Genomic DNA, 14,435 nt, shown 5'->3' on the forward strand with positions numbered 1-14,435 from the left:
GTTTAGGGGCTAAGGGATTTAATGGTTTGCTTGACCTTCTTGGGTTGAACATGGTCCTTCAGTGACTCTCCCTGTATTTCCATGAGCCTGGAGAATTGTACCATATCCAGAAAAGTCTGCTGAAATGTAGAGGGGGGTGGCAAAATAGAGATCCACAGAGAACCTTCAGAACTCCTCAGCTTTTTCTCCATCATCAAATATAAATGCCCCAAAGTTCTCGAGTATCTTTGAAATGTATTCCATACAAGACTTTCTTAGAGTGGAGAAGCAGAGCTCTGCCTAATTGGTGAAATACATGTGGAGCTGGCCTCTAGTTGTAACCAGGGTGCAGGAAAAGCAGTAGGAGAGGTTCTGCAGTCTCTCTCTTGCCAGCCACCTCCATCCGGCAGAACCTGGCATCCTCCGCCACAACTCCCATAAAGTGTAGCCTAATAACTGCTTTATAAGCATTCCAGACCAAGGCATAGAAATCTCTCTCCCCTCATTGAGTTCCAAGTACTTGTCAATTTACAACATATTTCCGCCCTGATAATCAGATCTGTCAACAGTGAGGCATGAAGTCGCAAGTATGCAGTTGTCTTCACAACCCCAAGTCCAGCCGGACGAGAACCGGAGAATGATCAAGTCTGCTATAGAATCAAGTTTTGCTGCACTCATCATTCCATTTAGGGCACTGCTCAACAAAATATAATCAAAACAGGGTTGTGTTCTGTGAACATGATAGTAGAATGTACATCCAGTAGTTGTTGCATCTGTTTCCCGCCAGGCATCCTGTACACTTAACTCTGCCAGGACATTCATCAGGTGTTCATGTGGTGGGTCCCACATCATGTTAAAGCTCCAATCAAAATAATATCTACATGGGCCATTCCAAGCAACTATTCCAAAAACTGCAAAATATAGGGGTCATGTGCTGAGTTGGGTGCATAAACCGTGGCTAAAGTAACAGGGTGCCCATCCATCCACCCAACCGGAATGAGGTACATACCATCACTGTCCCCTTTAGTGTGGGAAATTAAGAATGGGAAATTGTACTTCAGAAAGATTGCCAAAGCTCAGTGATGAAGTATGCCACCATCTAGTGGATGAGGGTGTGTAGTCCACAACTAAGTTGCCTCAGATGACTGCATTAACTTTTACCATTCTAGCAAATTCAGTATCTTGGAACTTTCTCTCGGAATTTGCCACACATTTATGGTTTCACCTGCAGCATATGCCATCCTCTGATTTTCTTCAAAACTCCACCTGGCTCTGCAGAGTCATCTGGGAGACAGCCTGATGAATTTTGCGGGAGTATTCCTAGAACCGACCTCTCCTACCACTTTAGCCTTCCTCAGAACTTTCTCTTTTTTTCTGAACAATTGTGGGATTTGATAAGCACGTCTCTGGAACTGTCATTTGATACCAGATCATTGCACCCTCTCCACACACATATCATGGTGGCCAACAAACAAAAATAATTCACGATTCAAATGCAGGATCTCTTTTTTTAGTCACCTAAGCCTCGGGATGTCTCTTTTCGAGTGTTTCACAAGATCTTACAGCTTGTCAGTAATTCCATTAAGTTGTTCCACCGTTGCAGTGCACATTGAAGGGGTGGCAGATCGGCATATCTCAAGGCCCTCAACCCAGCATTCTGCCTCCAGAATCCACCGACCTACCAACTCAACATCAGATCTCAGTTCAGGTAACTTGGACTCTAGGTCCGAGCGTCTCGATGAAGTTCATCCTGAAGTTCAGACTTAAAGGTACAAAGTGTTGTGTGTCGATTTAGATTCCGTATGAATTTCACGATTTATGCCCTTATATAGGTACAATTCACATTGCCCTTATCTAGGCATAGAAATCCAGCTTTTATTTAGGCATTGCTCATGCTAACCAAATACAGGCATGGCCACCTACATCCATTCATCCACGTCACAACGAGTTCTTGGAAAACCAGACTCGTAAGCCTTTAGGACTTCACCTCGCTTGGATATTGATTTCTCCAAGAACTCATTTATTATGCATGAACATCTATTACTTAGGGGTTCATTCATGACGTTCTAATGCCCGACTTTTACATCAATACTGGCATTCCTAAACACCTTCAAGGTATAAATATGCCTTCAATTGCCATGGCAAACCACGGTTCGGTCCACGGTTCGACTGCCTACTTGCACGACGCGGCTCGCCACGGCAAATTCGGAAGGAAGTCCAGTCCCCAACTGACGCATTGACCAGATGCTGCCATCCTCCTCGCCGAGAATCCAGCTCCAGTGTTTCTGACTCCCCTTGCGGGGTGTTAGAGATTTAGACCTGGGAAAGTGATTCAAACCTCTCTCATTCTAAGGTATGGAGCAGACTTGACCCTAGAGGGACTCATGGCAACTAAAGTTAAACTAAACTATAGTTAAACTAAACTATAGCTAAACTAAACTATAGCTGAACAGCACCTACTTCTTCGCTCGTACTACACTTAGGTTAGGTACACTGGGGTTGGATTATTTTAGAAGCACCAGGTGAGTATTTTAGCCGGTGTTATTTATGTATGTATTTTTATTAATATATGTCATAGCTACAGATCATGCTATTGCAGTATTATGTAATCCTACTGCTAACCCTGTATGTATTATACTTCGCATTCTGTCTTACAATTGTAGCAGTTCATATCTCTTGCATGAGAAATAAGACTGTTCAATAAACCCTTTTTATTGAAACGCCTGTCTCTCTATTTCTGTGCAACCCTGTAGAAACAAAGCATGCACGATAGACTGAGTGAAACTGTTATCTATTGTTTCCACGATTCTGAGATTGTTCCGACTCTAAGGGAAACAAAGTTGTCATGTTTATGCGGTTGTCATAAACTAATCCCTTCTTGCTCATTCCAGAAGTTTCTAGTGACCTCTGAGTTAGCTGGCACACACAAGTAATTAAGTTTAATGTACTCGATAGAGACATACTGACCTCAGTCCTATGTCAAAAATATAGTGTATATAATTCCAATGCGCAGAGCCTATCAGGGATATAGGAATTACAGTACATGGCGCCCAACGGTTTGGTAAGGCACTAATTTATCCCTAGAAACTGAAGTAACTCAGTTGTGCTTTTCTCAGAGACCCCTACTCATAAAACTCCATAAGACGTCTAGAGTGGGTAGGGATAATATCCGCCATAGCTGAGTAGGACGAAAATCCTATGTATTAGCATTTTGGTTTGTTCAACGTTGAAGGATACAGTGTTCCAAAATATTGTGCACCTTATCTTTGTTCCCTTGAAACTTGCTCTGCAACTTTCTTCCCACCAGACCAAGAGGTTCACTGTAAAGGTCCCAAAGAACATTGAAGAAAGGTTCCCACAATCAGTGACATCGTCATTGGATCACATAGCAATGCTGCCGTAACAGAGAGGGTCTGCTAGTGAGGTGGCCCTCCACCATCTCTAGTGGCAACCTATGTTCACCCCCCACATCCAAGAGTTAGCACCGGTTCCCAGCAGCCACAGCTGACCCGTTTCCATGTTTCATTAAAGCAGGAAATGCTCTCCCCGTAAGGGTCAGGTACCTTAGATGTGCCAGACTAGAACCTAGAGGGACTCACAGCCACAAGTCCCACACCCACCGCAGACCCAGTTTGCCCACTAGTTCTGACACTTGGGTCTCTGTGACCCTGGGCCTCACTGTGCCATCAGTCACCCAGAAGTGATCAAACTGACTTCTCTGGACAACTCTCTACCATTCCAGATGCCCCGTAACATGAAAGGAGGCATGGAAGAAGCCAAGAAAAGACTGGCCTGCAAGTGCGATGGCGAGAGGCATTTGGCCTCTCCGCTATCTTGGCCACTCCCCCTCAAAAACATTGTTTTAATGCTAGATCCTAGGTATCAACATTTTGAATACACATCTAAAGAACAGATGATAGACACCTGAGATTGTGTAAAGTCAAAATAGCTAGAAAACAATTATTCGTTTCTAACGTACACTTGATATAAAAGATGTGTATGGTGAATAAAGATTACCAGGGATAAGAAAAGGAAGTAAGCCTAATAAACAGTGTTTTAAATGGGCACGGAGTACCAGCACTTTTTTATTTTGAGAAGGAGAGTACTGGCACTTCTCAAGAGAAATGCAATACTTTTAATTGGAGTGTACCATCACTTCTTAAAAACGAGCAGGTACTCTGCCACAGAGTACCTGCACTTCTATTTTTTCATTTCAAGCACTGCTAATAAATGAACATTAGCAGGGTCCATTGTTCTTAGGCACTAATCAGGAGATTTATAGGGCCTTACTTATATGTCAGTTTTATGCTGCTGTTACGTCACTTTTTGTGACACAACGGCAGCGTAAAACATGCCCCCTGTTGCGTTCTATTTACAAAGTGACACATCTAAGCAGATGCATCACTTTGTAAACCCCTGCCCTACATTATACCTGCGTCAGGTATAATGTATGCAGGGGGGGCATTCCAACTTAAGTATGCCTTGTAGAAGTGATGCAGTGAAATCTACGAGATTTCACTACGCCACTTCTAGAGTGCAAATGCGTCAATATCTTACGCCTGCCTCACAGCAGGCGTAAGAGTGACGCAGGTCCTTTCACATGGGGCTTACCCCATGTGAAAGGACGCATTGCTGGAGTTGCGTCACTTTTGTGACACACTCCATCAATGCGTCACTTTTGCGCCTACAGATATGTCAGAAAGACTGACGTATCTGTAACTCCTTACGACGTGATGCATCATACTGTAAATATGACGCATCCATCATGTCGCAAGGAGGGCGCGCTGAGAAGTGACGCATCGCTGTTTTTACGCAGCGATGCATCACTTCTGATATTTGAAGCCCATAGTTTCTTCCACAGGTAATGGAGATTTTTGCAATTATGTCATAGCTATCATTGTAAATTGTTAATTGCAGGTACCTCTTGGTCCAGATCTCTTTTCCACAGTACACTCGCTAATTTCCCTCCCTTTATCTGGTCACTACGAACCTCTGGAATTATATCTGTACAGTCGGTGCTGGCAGAAGGTGAGCATTTTGAAGGTACTGCTCCTGAGGAGTTTTGGAGCCTGACAATCAGTGATGGAGCATCACGAGCCCCTATGTCCAACCTGTCGTTGGCAGACTACTTCCGTTGGACTTGGCCTGTCTCTAACCTAATGCGTGCAGACAACCGTCATTGTAAACAGCATCAGCTATGAGCTACAGACATTGCCCACATGGCTTGGCTAAAAGCAGGATGTTCTGCCCAACCCACAATGAGCTGACAACCCCACTGCAAATGACCTACCGCTGTGCGCAGTGGCGTTGCCTTAAGGACTTGGTACAAAAGGGGGTGGTGATGGACGGAGCATCTGAACCAATCAAACACTCACACCCAGTCAAAAGATCTGGGTTTGATCCATCACCGTTCTTTAGCCCACTCTGCCACCCCAGTTCAGAGCTGGCTATATGCAAATCAGTCTGACCCTGTGCCTCATGGGAACAGTCCATCCCGAACTGGCAAGCCATGCCTTCCCTGGACCGGAAACAAGCTTCCGAGGACCGGTTTCTGGCATTACAGCCGTCTTAAGCACGGCTTGCTTGAATCCAGCGGCAAAGTGAGCAAGGGACTCATGTCTGAGCATACCCTGCCACACTTATGGCGGCCAAAGCGGTACAAAAGGGGGTGGTGATGGACGGAGCATCTGAACCAATCAAACACTCACACCCAGTCAAAAGATCTGGGTTTGATCCATCACCGTTATTTAGCCCACTCTGCCACCCCAGTTCAGACATGGCTATATGCAAATCAGTCTGACCCTGTGCCTCATGGGAACAGTCCAGCCCGAACTGGCAAGCCATGCCTTCCCTGGACCGGAAACAAGCTTCCGGGGACCGGTTTCTGGCATTACAGCCGTCTTCAGCCCAGCTTGCTTGAATCCAGTGGCAAAGTGAGCAAGGGACTCACGTCTGAGCATACCCTGCCACAATTATGGCGGCCAAAGCGGTACAAAAGGGGGTGGTGATGGACGGAGCATCTGAACCAATCAAACACTTACACCCAGTCATAAGATCTGGGTTTGATCTATCACCGTTCTTTAACCCACTCTGCCACCCCAGTTCAGACATGGCTATATGCAAATCAGTCTGACCCTGTGCCTCATGGAACAGTCCAGCCTGAACTGCCAAGCCATGCCTTCCCTGGACCGGAAACAAGCTTCCGGGGACCGGTTTCTGGCATTACAACCGTCTTCAGCCCGGCTTGCTTGAATCCAGTGGCAAAGTGAGCAAGGGACTCACGTCTGAGCATAACCTGCCACACTTATGGTGGCCAAAGCGGTACAAAAGGGGGTGGTGATGGACGGAGCATCTGAACCAATCAAACACTCACACCCAGTCAAAAGATCTGGGTTTGATCCATCACCATTCTTTTGCCCACTCTGCCACCCCAGTTCAGACATGGCTATATGCAAATCAGTCTGACCCTGTGCCTCATGGGAACAGTCCAGCCCGAACTGCCAAGCCATGCCTTCCCTGGACCGGAAACAAGCTTCCGAGGACCGGTTTCTGGCATTACAGCCGTCTTCAGTGTGGCAGGGTATGCTCAGACGTGAGTCCCTTGCTCACTTTGCCACTGGATTCAAGCAAGCCGGGCTGAAGACAGCTGTAATGCCAGAAACCGGTCCTCGGAGATTGTTTCCGGTCCATCACCACCCCCTTTTGTACCGCCTTAAGGACTTGGGGCCCTATTTCTGAAAAACCAACGCAGTGCAGTGCAGCGCGTCATTTTGCTGCGCCGGGCTGCGTTAGTTTCGAAACCAGTGATGTGACTTTTTTACAACAATATGTCACATCTCTTTGCATTTCCCTGCGTGGCGCACAAATTGTGGCATCTGCCGGCGCAGACACCCTTGCACCATGGTGTGCTTTAGAATGCAGCACACATTGAAAGTAGAAGGAAACGAGTAGAAATGAAAACATTTCTCCTCATTGCACCTTGCTACATCACCCCTGGGGGTGGCGTAGCATTCTGACGCATCCCCAGGTTTACGATTGCTCGTTAATCTGGAAATGCATCAGTGGACATGGGTGTTGTGTGGGAACACCAACAGCAACACCCATGTTATGTCCCTAACACGCAAAATATTGTGTGAAAAGGGGCGATATTTACGAGCACATGTAAAGCCACGCAGGTTGGCTTTACCTGTACTTGTAAATAACATGCAACGTGACGCACTGACGGCACAAGGGGCTTGTAAGTGAGCCCCTTGGCCTCTGTGGTTTGCCTTCAGGACTTGGCCTCTGGTCAATCCCTGCATCCAACTCACCATGGTTGGACAGCTCACTCCAACAGGGCTTGGAAACTGTACAAGTCCAGCATCCAAAATGCCACGGCTGTACAACCACCCCGGCGAACCTCGCCGTAAAAAGGTCTTAAAACCAAACCTAAGTATAAAGTCACCTTTGTTTCTCCTAGTGAATTTCTGGGGAGTTTTAAGCATATTCCATATTGAACCAATGTCCAACCCTTTGCATGCAGCCGGTCCCCGCTAAGCTTGGACTTTGGTGGTGCGCAGCGGGGAATGGCACAGGGCTCAGGTTTGGCCCGGCTCTGCACCAGAACCTTGCCTGCTGCCAACTATCACTATACACGTCATCCAGCCATGCGCACCACACACACCTTGTCTTCTGCATTTTTATGTTTGTTTTCTTGGGATACTGTGATACTTATACGCGATTTCTCTGGTCTGCTGAGGTTGGAATGGAGTAAATCGAGTTAATCTTTCCAGGGGTCTAGGATGCCATCTCGAGACCGAAAGCTCCCAGTAGATGTCAGCAGCAACTGTTTGATCCCCACAGTCACCTTGCGACTTTTGAGATATCTTGCAGCAGGCTGAAAGTATGATGAATAAAAGTGTACTCATGCCGGAGATAACAGACAATATTCAGTTAATCCGATGTTTAATGTGCAAGCATGCGTGGACCCTGCCTGTGTATTGCTCACTTTAGATGAAAGACCTCCAAAGCTGCGCTCAGAACTTCTGTCATCACAAACCTGAGCTGCAATACATCTTACAAGAAAGAAACATCCCCATGGGTTACGCAGTGGCTTATTAGCAATCATACCCTGTCCATCATGAAATATAATTAATCCAAGCTTTTGTAAATTGTAAATGTAATTAGCTGCAACCCGATTCCCTGAAGAAACGCGCACAAATAGGGCATCCAGTCGTCTGCCACTTCTTTCTCACTGTGCGGGCAGTCGTTGATTAGCGCTAGAGGACAAACACATGCACAGAAAGATGTCCCACTGGATAAGGCAACGAGGATATCTGATTGGCACCATTTTGCTGATAAGGTACAGCTTTGATAGGGCATATTGTATATCTGACAGTGACATGCTTTGACAGTTATTATCAGCTGTTGGTGGTTGACCCTCCTGCGGAGAGATGGAGGGCAAGTTCATCCCACCTGGTGCAAAAGCTTTAATCTTGAAGTTCTCAATGGCCGCACTTGCGTGTATGTCATCTGTCAATGGCCTTCTAACAGCCTGGCAAGGTGTCTCACCCAGTTTAGAGGAGGAGCACAGGGCAGACAGGTGTTACTGCGCCCCAACCATGCTGGTTAAGCTTTGCCACTGGTGTCCTGGAGTACACCCTACTGTTGACTCTGAAAACAGGGCCAGTGATGCTGGAACAATTTTCTGAAGGGAGGTGCTGCCATTAGTATTACATCACTGAAGTGATAGGGACTGTGAAAAATAAAAGCATCATATTAAGAACACATGTAGCAAATAAGCCGCGCGCCATTCCTTAGGAGAGTGGTAAGGGTGTGGCATGTGGTGCATCTTGGTTCACACTGTGGCACATTTATTACTAAAACAAGGTGTGATAGCGCACTGCCATTTACTGACAGCACACTTTCCATTTAATTAGCCACTAAATATGCATTTACGTGCAGCTTTACTGACTAAGCCGTATCACACACAAGCAACAATGCATGGAAATCGGGTTTCACAAATATTCATCATTTGCATATCACAAAGTAAAGTGCCTTGATTTGTTTTGATCTTATTCAAATCTTTGCTTCCATCCTTCACTCATAATTACAAAAAATGTTTTCCTTCATTTGATCTTTCCTGCTGATATATTTTGAATAATGTGTACAGTTCAGTCAAAGGTATTTATTTTTTGTTATTGCTAGAAACAAAATGATAAACAAAAACCTTTCTTTCCACACTCCCTGAACCCCAGGAGGATTGTCTGATATTTCAATTTACAAACTCCAAAACAAAAGTAAGCACAATGAGATGATGGATGGAGGGCTGAAACTTTTCAGACACTGACCCCCAGTCACTATTAGATCAGGATGAATCCATCATCGTTCTTTTGCTCACTTCAACTCCCCAGTCAAGACCCAGCCATATGCAAATCAGTCTTGACCTTGTGCCTTATGGGAACAGCCCAGCCCGAACTGCCAAGTCAGGTCTACCCTAGACCAGAAAAAAGCATTATTGGACTGTTTTTTGGGTAACACCCCTCATCAGTCAGGTTAGCTTGAATACAGTGGCAAAGTAAGCAAGGGGCCCGCGTCTGGGCATACCCTGGCAACTTAGGTAAAAGTAAACAGCAGTCTCCACTCTAAAAGAATAAGCAGTAATGTGATAGAAGCCATAGCCTGACACTCGACCTCTGTCTTTGAAAGCACAGCAAATGGAACAAGATAAAACCAAAGTTTAAAGGCATAGTTACTGCTCATTTACCTTCTGTATTACTACATTATTATTTTGGGAATGCTGTAGCACACGCACCCTTACTTCTTGCGCCTATGAACAGGGCCAATGAAATCCTTTCTGCACTTGGCTCTCAGTTTAGCAGTGTGAGCGGTCACGAGGGGACCATGTGGGGGGCAAGAACCAAATCTGTAGTAAAACACACAGACACAATGAATGATATTTAGCACAGTGCTTATCTTTATGAAATAAAAAGTACTTTTAATCTCACTGAACTAAATAGTACACTATAACAATATAATTAGCACATTACACAGGCCTAGCATAAATTATGAGGGAGGCACTACACTCACCCCTCCTTTCTAGTAACCATATACTCTCTGCTCTATTATTGGTCCCTCTGTATTATGGGAGTAGTCACAGATTAGGATCAGGGGCAGATTGCTCCAACATTCACTCGAGTTAATGAGGCAACTCAACTGAATGCTGTTAGCTATTTTCGGGTTGAAAATGTTAAGCGGGCGCATCAGATCTTGCCAATGCACCTCAGACTTCTCATCCCCAGGTGTAGTTAAGCCAGACTGTAATCTGTTGATGGTCAGTGGCTATGTGGACATTATAGTGGGCATGGGTGGCACTCCTGCCCTAACGGGGAGGACTCCTTCATTACAGATGACCGCAGGGGTTGCTTGGCATGGGGAATCAGGTTTATTGATTATTGGTGGAAGAGGTGTGGCGCCGCGGCCAGGGCGACTGACGCTGGAATCTGGGGATCAGGGTTCTATCCCCGGCTCCGGCGGCAGGTTAGCCCAGCACCATGTGACTCTGGGCAATAGCTTGCTTAATCTTCCCGACGGCCCCCCAGCGCCTAGAGACCCTAACGGGTGATTGTGCGCTATACAAATGTGGATTATTATTATTATTATTATTATTATTATTATTATTATTATTATTAATAGCACCATTCCAAAGCAGCAGCTGCCCTCTGGGGTTCTCTTGTGAAGATTTCGGCCTCCATATTTTTTGTGGCGTCCCCAGGCAAATTATGCAAATTTCGCACAACATTACTGATTTCAAGACACAGCCTTTGTTTAAAGTGATTTTTCACACACCAGATAGCACTGGGGCTCCAAGTAGCAGTATCCACGCCAGGGAAGCAATCAAGTTGGAGTTCTGTGCGTCTGGCAGTCATTAGTTTTTCTGAGCAGTAATTAGAGGCAGTCAAAAAGGGAGACCTGGCCGAAAGCTTCTTCACCTTGAACATCAGAAACTTCAATCCATCTTGCACCACTACAACTACCACTGCAATCTCACTTTACACTCAATTAAATATCAGAGCTCACGAAGTCTGGTTGGTGGGTACCTCACACTCCTACACAGACTTGATCTTGGCACCCACAGGTAGTTCTTTCCAATGCCCACCTGATGTCCAAGGTAGCCTGCAGATGAATACTCAACATGGCACTTGATTGCCTTTATGGTTCAATTCGCTTCCTGTATCCTAAGCAGCACCTATTCTGCAGGTGGTCCTCCCATGAATTGCTAAAAATGACAATGCCGTCAAGGTGGGCCCTGCAAAAAAATCCTGAAGGAACATGGTTCATGAAGTGCAGAGAAGTGGCAGGAGCCCAAAGACATTTCCCTAAAATGGCACAATCCCTCCAAAGTACAGAATGCCGACTGCACTTGGCACTAGGAGTTAATAGGACATGCTGATAGGCTTTGGACAGATCAAAAGTACTGAAATAGTAAGCAGCATCCAGCCTGTCCACTAGCTCTTCAGGTCTGGCTCTGGTGTGTATCTGCCTTGGTCACGCTACTGTAGACCCGGCTGCACACACAAAAGTGCAAGTCTGTGGATCCTTGGTTGTGCACCAATTCCTCTGGACTTGCTCAAGGACAATAGGAATGCTCAGTCATCCCCAAGTACAACATCTTGGCAATTTCTGCCATGAGGCACTTTTGAACTCGGTCATACATCCTCTATACCTTGCTCTTTACTGGCAAGCTATCTTCTGTGTTTATGTCGTGAACACAGACAGGTGTCCATCCTGGAGTCAGCAAAAAGAGAAGGGAATTCATCCCTGTACCTCTCTACATTCTCTTTGCTGCTCAGGCAATAATTCAGAAGCATGTTGGGCCTCATCCACAGAATCAAACCTTCGCATCACTGTACAGTAGGTCAGAAAGAGGCTCACAGTCTTCCTCAAACTCCTCTTTTATTGCCATGATGCTTACTCTGAAATCTCTGCAGAGGAATGGCTTGAACTGTTTCACTTGGAGCACCTTCTCATGTGGCATCTGTGTCCATAAAGTAGTTTACTTCAGAAACCTTCTGCACTACCGATTATGGCTCAGTCCACTTATCCGCCAGAGTTCTTGAACAAATAGGCTTCAGCATTAATAGCTCTTGACCTTCCTGGTACACAGTCAGCATTACTCTCTGGTCATAGCATTACTTGATTATCTCTTAGCTAGCCTGAAGTTTTCTCTTTGCCTGGCTCCTGTCCTGCACCGCCAAATTCGTGAGACCTATTACATAGTATATTGAATATCCCTGTGAGTTACTAAGAGGTGCTGCAGGAGAAAATCCCACTTCCTCCTCAAGTGTTCTGACAGAGTTCCCATTGTGCTCTAAAGAGCCTTGTTAATCTTTCCACCAACCAATTTATTCAATTGGATTGCTGCTGTTACACCATGGGGAAGCAGTAGGTCACACAAACGTGCTCTCACATCTCTCTCATGTCATAGAAGATATTGTGTGTTCCCCATTTTCAAACAATTATCTTCACAATTCCAGCCCTTGAAAAGATCCATAGGTCTGCCCTAGCTACTACCTTTGCAGTTGTGCTCCTGATAGGTATCCGGTAGATACATTATAGCATGATCCACCACATCCTAGTTATACTTGCTGTGTGATGCTAATGAGGGGGGGAGCAGTCAAAACAGACTAACAATGTCAATGTCCACCCACTCAAATTGAACACCTACAACTAGCAGGGGCACGTATGATGCCTTAGTTTTATCTCCTGACATACCATTCAATTGCTAAGTGTGAGAGATTCTACAAAATCTCTCTGTGTCCCCATACGTCCCTGACCATTAGAGCAAACAGTGCATCCTACTATCTATCTATTTGATGCATTTAGGTACTGCTAAGGGCATCTTGTGTCCAAGTGACAACTATAAATTCCAACACACTAAGTGAACTACTAGCCTCTTGTTAGCTCCTGGCTCATTATTCACAGTGTAAGAAATTGATTATTTCAGAATGGGCGACTGCTGACCTAAAGCAGTATTCACAGCACTTGTGAGGGTGAACCCTTACAGTCAGTAAATTAAACTGAGCTCAACATTCCGTGAGCTATGGGACAAGGCAGACAGAATTAACATAGGGTCATGTGTAAAATATTTATGCAGAATCAAAACAGTAATAAAGTCAAAATACAAATTAAGAAAAATCCCTAACTGAATTAGAAAAATAGAGTAACGGTTTAAAAAACAAAATGACACAGATTTTACAAAAATCAACTAAAGGGAAATGGGGATATGAGTTTTTAAAGTTTTAGGAAGAGATAGCTCTCAAAAGCGCAGGGCACCAATGACAGTCTATGATTGCAGTTGCCAGGACATATGTGCAATTTCAGGCTGACTCTGATGGAATGCTGGTTGGATACACCAACAAAGTTTGTACCGGTCAAAGATTTTACCTACTGACATTGGGGCTGATTTGGAGTTTATTGGATGCATATGGAGCGCCAAAGATTGTCATTCTCCACATCCTCCACCATGACTGACCATACGTCTGATTTAGATGTTAGTGATATGATTAATGAATTTCCATCAAAACTCCACTGGCTACATTGCTCTCAATATACTCCATTGATGGAGTATTGTTGTAAAGCAGTTGACTTAGAGGTTTCAGCCATGACATCACCTGGCAAATTTTGACTTAGGATTTCATCTGCGTGGTCATGAAGGTTAAACCGCCACACCCGAGGTGGTCGTTTTGAAAATATAAAAGGTTCAAATACAACCACCCTACCTTTCTCAAACACTCAATGAAGAAGAACCAGATTCTGCAAGGCTTCATTTTTCTGATCCCAAGAGGTAAATAATCAGTTGTTTTGCATTTGAGATGACACCTCCTTTCCAAATGGGCGTGTTAATCTTAAATGTTATGTCAGTTGAAACTACCATGCTACATGACTGTGGTTGGCTCTTTATAATGACCATGTTTATGAGCTTTAAGAGCATGTAATTGTTATAAAAAGTTATTTATAATCAGAATTTATTGACAATGTATTTTAATGTGCTTTACTTTTGCCTTTACACAAGCCTTTAAACATGAATCCACAATGTAAAACATTTAAATGTATTTGTGTTGTGCATGTTATTTCAAAACAATTGAAAACATAAAAATAATGATATTAATTGTTTTCATCATGATTGCTGATGATGGAAATACAAACACTGTAGTTATAATGTCATACATAAATGTTTTACATTTAAATTATTATATTGTTTTGAAAATGTGTTTATGTCATTTAAGTTTTATTGTCCCTAGTCATAATTTATCTTTTCAAGGATTAATTCATACACACATTGGATGTTTTTTACATTGAAGAATCATCTTCTTTAATCTTCTTCACAATTTCAAGTGTGGCTGATGACATTAGTCAGATGTGACCTTTCACTACAGTCAAAGGGCGCTAACTCCATATCAACCTATATTATGAAA

General features: G+C 44.4%; 1 long non-coding RNA gene across 2 annotated transcripts in view; it reads right to left on the reverse strand.

The window, feature by feature from the left end:
• Window positions 1–9,768: 9,768 nt before the first annotated feature.
• The window catches only part of LOC144824679 (uncharacterized), a 508,429-nt gene continuing 503,762 nt past the window's right edge, over window positions 9,769–14,435 (reverse strand). For both annotated transcript variants that reach the window (XR_013609055.1, XR_013609056.1), the window contains one exon: window positions 9,769–9,883. This is a non-coding gene — a long non-coding RNA (uncharacterized LOC144824679). The remainder of the gene's footprint in view (window positions 9,884–14,435) is intronic.

Source organism: Lissotriton helveticus, chromosome 3_1 (assembly GCF_964261635.1).
Source record: "Lissotriton helveticus chromosome 3_1, aLisHel1.1, whole genome shotgun sequence".
Lineage (NCBI taxonomy): Eukaryota > Metazoa > Chordata > Amphibia > Caudata > Salamandridae > Lissotriton > Lissotriton helveticus.